Raw genomic sequence first — 9,916 nt, forward strand, 5'->3', positions numbered from 1 at the left:
ACTGCAAAGCGCCAGCACTGTTATGCAATTAAACACACTATATTCAATAAAAGTTAATTTCTTATTTCTCCAAATTCCTATGTGATACAAGTAGTCTGAAATAATATTTGTGTTCAACTTCAAGCGGTCTATCATAACATAAACAGAAACATATTCTGAGGAAGCCACACTTCCAAAAAACAAATTGTTGTCCAGTGTGGTTCTTGTTTCAGAAACAGAGCCGTTGGCCAAACAGATGACATCTGTTCCAGTGTGGCAGCTGTGGAGGGCCCAGACAGCGAGACTGAGGCTCTGAGTGCAAGGGTCAAGATGGACCTTGTGGTGTCATACCAGGGGAGCAATCCACTGCTGTAGTGTTATCTTTCAGCTCTGCTTTAAACCAAGGCTCTTTCATTATCCCTAAAGGATCTCGAGGGACTGCACCGAGCAAGAGAGTGGATTTATCCTTGCCAACCTGCGGATGGTCTGATACTTCCAAACTAGTTTCCACAAGGAACATAACTACAGTTGCTGAAACTGCTGTCGGCACTCATCAGGTCAGGCAGCGTAGGTAGAGAGGTGCAGGACCGTGTGAAAGTCTCAGACACACACACACACACACACAGTGCCTAAGAGCTTTACTGAGTGCTGTACCTGTCAATGAGGAGCAGAGAGCAAGTTTGTAAATCTGGCAGGAGCAAAGGTTGTTGGAAATGGCAGGGGTGTAGGACAGGTGGCACTGAAGGGGTGCCGGAAGTGGGAGGGAAGGGTGGGTGCAGACACACCCAGCCCCCAGACACCAGGCAAGGTCATTTGATTCCAAACTATTGGTTTAGTGATCATTACAGAATGGTGATGTGTGGACTAACCACTACACTACCATGCCACTCATTGCTGTGTTCCCCAATTACACCATGACAGCTTTTCTGAAATGTCTGGTTGCTGGTAAAGTGCCTTGGAGGGTGTGAAGTCCTTAGGAGCACATGTTTTTGTTTATTTTTCCCATCAATCCAACTCTGTATCCAATGCTTCTGGACCTCATTTCCATCCATCTCTTTAACACTGGCACGTAGCCTCACAGCCACCGTAGGGCACATCCGCAGGGACAGCACTGTAGTGTAGTGGTTAGCTTACTGCTTTACACCGCCAGCTGTAAGGTTGGGGCTCAGTTCACACCGCTGTCGGTAAGGAGCTTGTATGTGCGCCCCATGACTGTGTCCGTTTCTCCCAGGTGCTCTGGTTTCCTCCCACATTCCAAACACGTATGCGTTAGGGGTAGTAAGTCATGGGCATGCTATGTTGGCGCTGGAAACTTGGCGACGCTTGCAGGCTGCCCCCAGCACAATCCTCGCTGATTTGATTTGACACAAATGCTGCATTTCACTGCGTTTTGATGTATCGTTCATTCATTATGTGCCATGTCGTATGACGTGGGCGATCGTGGTCTTTCCATGACCATGACTGCTCTTGACAAATTTTTCTATAGACCTGGTTTGTCATTGCCTTCTTCTGGGCAGTGTCTTTACAAGACGGGTGACCCCAACCATTATCAATACGCTTCAGAGATTGTCTGTCTAGCATCAGTGGTCGCATAACCAGGACTTGTGATCTGCACCAGCTGCTCAAACGACCGTCACCACCTGCTCCCATGGTCACCTGACCCTGATCCGGGGGGTGGGGGGACTAAGCAGGTGCTACACCTTGCCCAAGGGTGACTGGCAGGCTAGCGGAGGGAAAGAGTGCCTCACACCTCCTTTGGTAGGGACGTATCTCCGCCCCACCACAAACTTTGATGTATATGCAACTAATACTAAGTTAATCTCTTTCATCTTTAACTGTAAAAGAAGAGATATCATTGCTTCCCACCATCTAGGGACCCAAATACACCTGCAGAATATTTCTTGCCATCAGCATATGTCATTAGTCCCAGACTATGTGCAACTTGAACTGTGCTATAGAAGGAGAGCAGGGAGAAGAGATTGTGTCCTGGGTGGTGGGGGTTCCTGATGATTGTTACTGCTTTTTCTGACAGCACTCCAAGTAGAGTGCTCAATGGTGGGGAAGGCTTCTACCACAGTGGACTGGACTATATATATAGGACATATACTCTACAGATAAAGGAGCTGTACAAGGGTCAGCAATATCATAAAGGATCCCACCCACCCTACTTATAGATAGGTTGTCCCACTCCCATCAAGGAGAAGGCTATGTAACATCCACACCAGGACCACCAGACTCAAAAATAGTTACTTTCCCCAAGCAGTAAGGCTGATCAACACCTCCACCCATTAGCTACCCCATCACTACATCCCTACCCATTACCCACACATCACCACGTCTCCACACATCACCACTCCTCCACACATCACCCACTCCTCCACACATCACCACTCCTCCACACATCACCACTCCTCCACACATCACCACTCCTCCACACATCACCCACTCCTCCACACATCACCCACTCCTCCACACATCACCACGTCTCCACACATCACCACGTCTCCACACATCACCCACTCCTCCACACATCACCCACTCCTCCACACATCACCCACTCCTCCACACATCACCCACTCCTCCACACATCACCACGTCTCCACACATCACCCACTCCTCCACACATCACCACGTCCTCCACACATCACCACGTCTCCACACATCACCCACTCCTCCACACATCACCCACTCCTCCACACATCACCCACGTCTCCACACATCACCACGTCTCCACACATCACCACGTCTCCACACATCACCCACTCCTCCACACATCACCCACTCCTCCACACATCACCCACTCCTCCACACATCACCACTCCTCCACACATCACCCCTCCTCCACACATCACCCACTCCTCAACAAAACACCACGACTCCACACAACACCACTCCTCCACACATCACCACGTCTCCACACATCACCCACTCCTCCACACATCACCACGTCTCCACACATCACCCACTCCTCCACACATCACCCACTCTCCACACATCACCACGTCTCCACACATCACCCACTCCTCCACACATCACCCACTCCTCCACACATCACCCACTCCTCCACACATCACCACTCCTCCACACATCACCCACTCCTCCACACATCACCACGTCTCCACACATCACCCACTCCTCCACACATCACCACTCCTCCACACATCACCACGTCTCCACACATCACCCACTCCTCCACACATCACCACTCCTCCACACATCACCCACTCCTCCACACATCACCACGTCTCCACACATCACCACTCCTCCACACATCACCCACTCCTCCACACATCACCCACTCCTCCACACATCACCCACTCCTCCACACATCACCCACTCCTCCACACATCACCCACTCCTCCACACATCACCACTCCTCCACACATCACCACGTCTCCACACATCACCACTCCTCCACACATCACCACTCCTCCACACATCACCACGTCTCCACACATCACCCACTCCTCCACACATCACCCACTCCTCCACACATCACCACGTCTCCACACATCACCCACTCCTCCACACATCACCACGTCTCCACACATCACCCACTCCTCCACACATCACCACGTCTCCACACATCACCACGTCTCCACACATCACCACTCCTCCACACATCACCACGTCTCCACACATCACCCACTCCTCCACACATCACCACTCCTCCACACATCACCCACTCCTCCACACATCACCACGTCTCCACACATCACCCACTCCTCCACACATCACCCACTCCTCCACACATCACCCACTCCTCCACACATCACCACGTCTCCACACATCACCCACTCCTCCACACATCACCCACTCCTCCACACATCACCCACTCCTCCACACATCACCCACTCCTCCACACATCACCACTCCTCCACACATCACCCACTCCTCCACACATCACCACGTCTCCACACATCACCCACTCCTCCACACATCACCCACTCCTCCACACATCACCACTCCTCCACACATCACCACGTCTCCACACATCACCCACTCCTCCACACATCACCACTCCTCCACACATCACCACGTCTCCACACATCACCACGTCTCCACACATCACCACTCCTCCACACATCACCACTCCTCCACACATCACCCACTCCTCCACACATCACCACGTCTCCACACATCACCCACTCCTCCACACATCACCCACTCCTCCACACATCACCACGTCTCCACACATCACCACGTCTCCACACATCACCCACTCCTCCACACATCACCACGTCTCCACACATCACCACGTCTCCACACATCACCACGTCTCCACACATCACCCACTCCTCCACACATCACCCACTCCTCCACACATCACCCACTCCTCCACACATCACCCACTCCTCCACACATCACCACGTCTCCACACATCACCACTCCTCCACACATCACCACGTCTCCACACATCACCCACTCCTCCACACATCACCACTCCTCCACACATCACCCACTCCTCCACACATCACCACGTCTCCACACATCACCCACTCCTCCACACATCACCCACTCCTCCACACATCACCCACTCCTCCACACATCACCACGTCTCCACACATCACCCACTCCTCCACACATCACCCACTCCTCCACACATCACCCACTCCTCCACACATCACCCACTCCTCCACACATCACCCACTCCTCCACACATCACCACTCCTCCACACATCACCACTCCTCCACACATCACCCACTCCTCCACACATCACCCACTCCTCCACACATCACCACGTCTCCACACATCACCACTCCTCCACACATCACCCACTCCTCCACACATCACCCACTCCTCCACACATCACCACTCCTCCACACATCACCCACTCCTCCACACATCACCCACTCCTCCACACATCACCCACTCCTCCACACATCACCACGTCTCCACACATCACCCACTCCTCCACACATCACCCACTCCTCCACACATCACCACGTCTCCACACATCACCACGTCTCCACACATCACCACTCCTCCACACATCACCACGTCTCCACACATCACCCACTCCTCCACACATCACCCACTCCTCCACACATCACCCACTCCTCCACACATCACCACGTCTCCACACATCACCACGTCTCCACACATCACCACGTCTCCACACATCACCACGTCTCCACACATCACCACTCCTCCACACATCACCCACTCCTCCACACATCACCCACTCCTCCACACATCACCCACTCCTCCACACATCACCCACTCCTCCACACATCACCACTCCTCCACACATCACCACTCCTCCACACATCACCACGTCTCCACACATCACCCACTCCTCCACACATCACCCACTCCTCCACACATCACCCACTCCTCCACACATCACCACTCCTCCACACATCACCCACTCCTCCACACATCACCACTCCTCCACACATCACCCACTCCTCCACACATCACCCACTCCTCCACACATCACCACTCCTCCACACATCACCACGTCTCCACACATCACCACGTCTCCACACATCACCCACTCCTCCACACATCACCCACTCCTCCACACATCACCACGTCTCCACACATCACCCACTCCTCCACACATCACCACTCCTCCACACATCACCCACTCCTCCACACATCACCCACTCCTCCACACATCACCACTCCTCCACACATCACCCACTCCTCCACACATCACCCACTCCTCCACACATCACCCACTCCTCCACACATCACCACTCCTCCACACATCACCACTCCTCCACACATCACCACGTCTCCACACATCACCACTCCTCCACACATCACCCACTCCTCCACACATCACCACTCCTCCACACATCACCCACTCCTCCACACATCACCCACTCCTCCACACATCACCACTCCTCCACACATCACCACTCCTCCACACATCACCACGTCTCCACACATCACCACTCCTCCACACATCACCCACTCCTCCACACATCACCCACTCCTCCACACATCACCCACTCCTCCACACATCACCACTCCTCCACACATCACCACGTCTCCACACATCACCCACTCCTCCACACATCACCACTCCTCCACACATCACCCACTCCTCCACACATCACCACGTCTCCACACATCACCCACTCCTCCACACATCACCCACTCCTCCACACATCACCACGTCTCCACACATCACCACGTCTCCACACATCACCACGTCTCCACACATCACCCACTCCTCCACACATCACCCACGTCTCCACACATCACCACTCCTCCACACATCACCACGTCTCCACACATCACCACGTCTCCACACATCACCACGTCTCCACACATCACCCACTCCTCCACACATCACCACGTCTCCACACATCACCACTCCTCCACACATCACCACGTCTCCACACATCACCCACTCCTCCACACATCACCCACTCCTCCACACATCACCACGTCTCCACACATCACCACTCCTCCACACATCACCCACTCCTCCACACATCACCACTCCTCCACACATCACCCACTCCTCCACACATCACCCACTCCTCCACACATCACCACGTCTCCACACATCACCCACTCCTCCACACATCACCCACTCCTCCACACATCACCCACTCCTCCACACATCACCACTCCTCCACACATCACCCACTCCTCCACACATCACCACTCCTCCACACATCACCACGTCTCCACACATCACCCACTCCTCCACACATCACCCACTCCTCCACACATCACCACTCCTCCACACATCACCACGTCTCCACACATCACCACGTCTCCACACATCACCCACTCCTCCACACATCACCCACTCCTCCACACATCACCACTCCTCCACACATCACCCACTCCTCCACACATCACCCACTCCTCCACACATCACCACGTCTCCACACATCACCCACTCCTCCACACATCACCCACTCCTCCACACATCACCCACTCCTCCACACATCACCCACTCCTCCACACATCACCACGTCTCCACACATCACCCACTCCTCCACACATCACCCACTCCTCCACACATCACCCACTCCTCCACACATCACCCACTCCTCCACACATCACCCACTCCTCCACACATCACCCACTCCTCCACACATCACCCACTCCTCCACACATCACCCACTCCTCCACACATCACCCACTCCTCCACACATCACCACGTCTCCACACATCACCCACTCCTCCACACATCACCACTCCTCCACACATCACCACTCCTCCACACATCACCACTCCTCCACACATCACCCACTCCTCCACACATCACCCACTCCTCCACACATCACCCACTCCTCCACACATCACCACGTCTCCACACATCTCCCACTCCTCCACACATCACCACTCCTCCACACATCACCACTCCTCCACACATCACCACTCCTCCACACATCACCACTCCTCCACACATCACCCACTCCTCCACACATCACCCACTCCTCCACACATCACCACTCCTCCACACATCACCACTCCTCCACACATCACCCACTCCTCCACACATCACCCACTCCTCCACACATCACCACGTCTCCACACATCACCACTCCTCCACACATCACCACTCCTCCACACATCACCCACTCCTCCACACATCACCCACTCCTCCACACATCACCCACTCCTCCACACATCACCACCTCCACACACATCACCCACTCTCCACACATCACCACTCCTCCACACATCACCACTCCCACACATCACCCACTCCTCCACACATCACCACGTCTCCACACATCACCACGTCTCCACACATCACCCACTCCTCCACACATCACCACGTCTCCACACATCACCCACTCCTCCACACATCACCCACTCCTCCACACATCACCCACTCCTCCACACATCACCCACTCCTCCACACATCACCACGTCTCCACACATCACCCACTCCTCCACACATCACCCACTCCTCCACACATCACCCACTCCTCCACACATCACCACGTCTCCACACATCACCACTCCTCCACACATCACCCACTCCTCCACACATCACCACGTCTCCACACATCACCACGTCTCCACACATCACCACGTCTCCACACATCACCACGTCTCCACACATCACCACTCCTCCACACATCACCCACTCCTCCACACATCACCCACTCCTCCACACATCACCCACTCCTCCACACATCACCCACTCCTCCACACATCACCACTCCTCCACACATCACCCACTCCTCCACACATCACCACGTCTCCACACATCACCCACTCCTCCACACATCACCACGTCTCCACACATCACCACGTCTCCACACATCACCACGTCTCCACACATCACCCACTCCTCCACACATCACCCACTCCTCCACACATCACCCACTCCTCCACACATCACCACGTCTCCACACATCACCCACTCCTCCACACATCACCACTCCTCCACACATCACCACGTCTCCACACATCACCCACTCCTCCACACATCACCACGTCTCCACACATCACCCACTCCTCCACACATCACCACGTCTCCACACATCACCACGTCTCCACACATCACCACGTCTCCACACATCACCCACTCCTCCACACATCACCCACTCCTCCACACATCACCCACTCCTCCACACATCACCACGTCTCCACACATCACCCACTCCTCCACACATCACCCACTCCTCCACACATCACCCACTCCTCCACACATCACCCACTCCTCCACACATCACCCACTCCTCCACACATCACCACTCCTCCACACATCACCACTCCTCCACACATCACCACGTCTCCACACATCACCACTCCTCACCACTCCTCCACACCACTCTCCACACATCACCACTCCTCCACACATCACCACTCCTCCACACATCACCACTCCTCCACACATCACCCACTCCTCCACACATCACCCACTCCTCCACACATCACCCACTCCTCCACACATCACCACGTCTCCACACATCACCACTCCTCCACACATCACCCACTCCTCCACACATCACCCACTCCTCCACACATCACCACGTCTCCACACATCACCCACTCCTCCACACATCACCACGTCTCCACACATCACCACGTCTCCACACATCACCCACTCCTCCACACATCACCCACTCCTCCACACATCACCCACTCCTCCACACATCACCCACTCCTCCACACATCACCCACTCCTCCACACATCACCACTCCTCCACACATCACCACGTCTCCACACATCACCCACTCCTCCACACATCACCCACTCCTCCACACATCACCCACTCCTCCACACATCACCACGTCTCCACACATCACCCACTCCTCCACACATCACCCACTCCTCCACACATCACCACTCCTCCACACATCACCACGTCTCCACACATCACCCACTCCTCCACACATCACCCACTCCTCCACACATCACCACGTCTCCACACATCACCCACTCCTCCACACATCACCCACTCCTCCACACATCACCCACTCCTCCACACATCACCCACTCCTCCACACATCACCACGTCTCCACACATCACCACGTCTCCACACATCACCACGTCTCCACACATCACCACGTCTCCACACATCACCCACTCCTCCACACATCACCCACTCCTCCACACATCACCACTCCTCCACACATCACCCACTCCTCCACACATCACCCACTCCTCCACACATCACCCACTCCTCCACACATCACCACGTCTCCACACATCACCACGTCTCCACACATCACCCACTCCTCCACACATCACCCACTCCTCCACACATCACCACGTCTCCACACATCACCCACTCCTCCACACATCACCACGTCTCCACACATCACCCACTCCTCCACACATCACCCACTCCTCCACACATCACCACTCCTCCACACATCACCCACTCCTCCACACATCACCACTCCTCCACACATCACCCACTCCTCCACACATCACCACGTCTCCACACATCACCCACTCCTCCACACATCACCCACTCCTCCACACATCACCACGTCTA

Source organism: Mobula hypostoma, chromosome 21 (assembly GCF_963921235.1).
Source record: "Mobula hypostoma chromosome 21, sMobHyp1.1, whole genome shotgun sequence".
NCBI lineage: Eukaryota > Metazoa > Chordata > Chondrichthyes > Myliobatiformes > Myliobatidae > Mobula > Mobula hypostoma.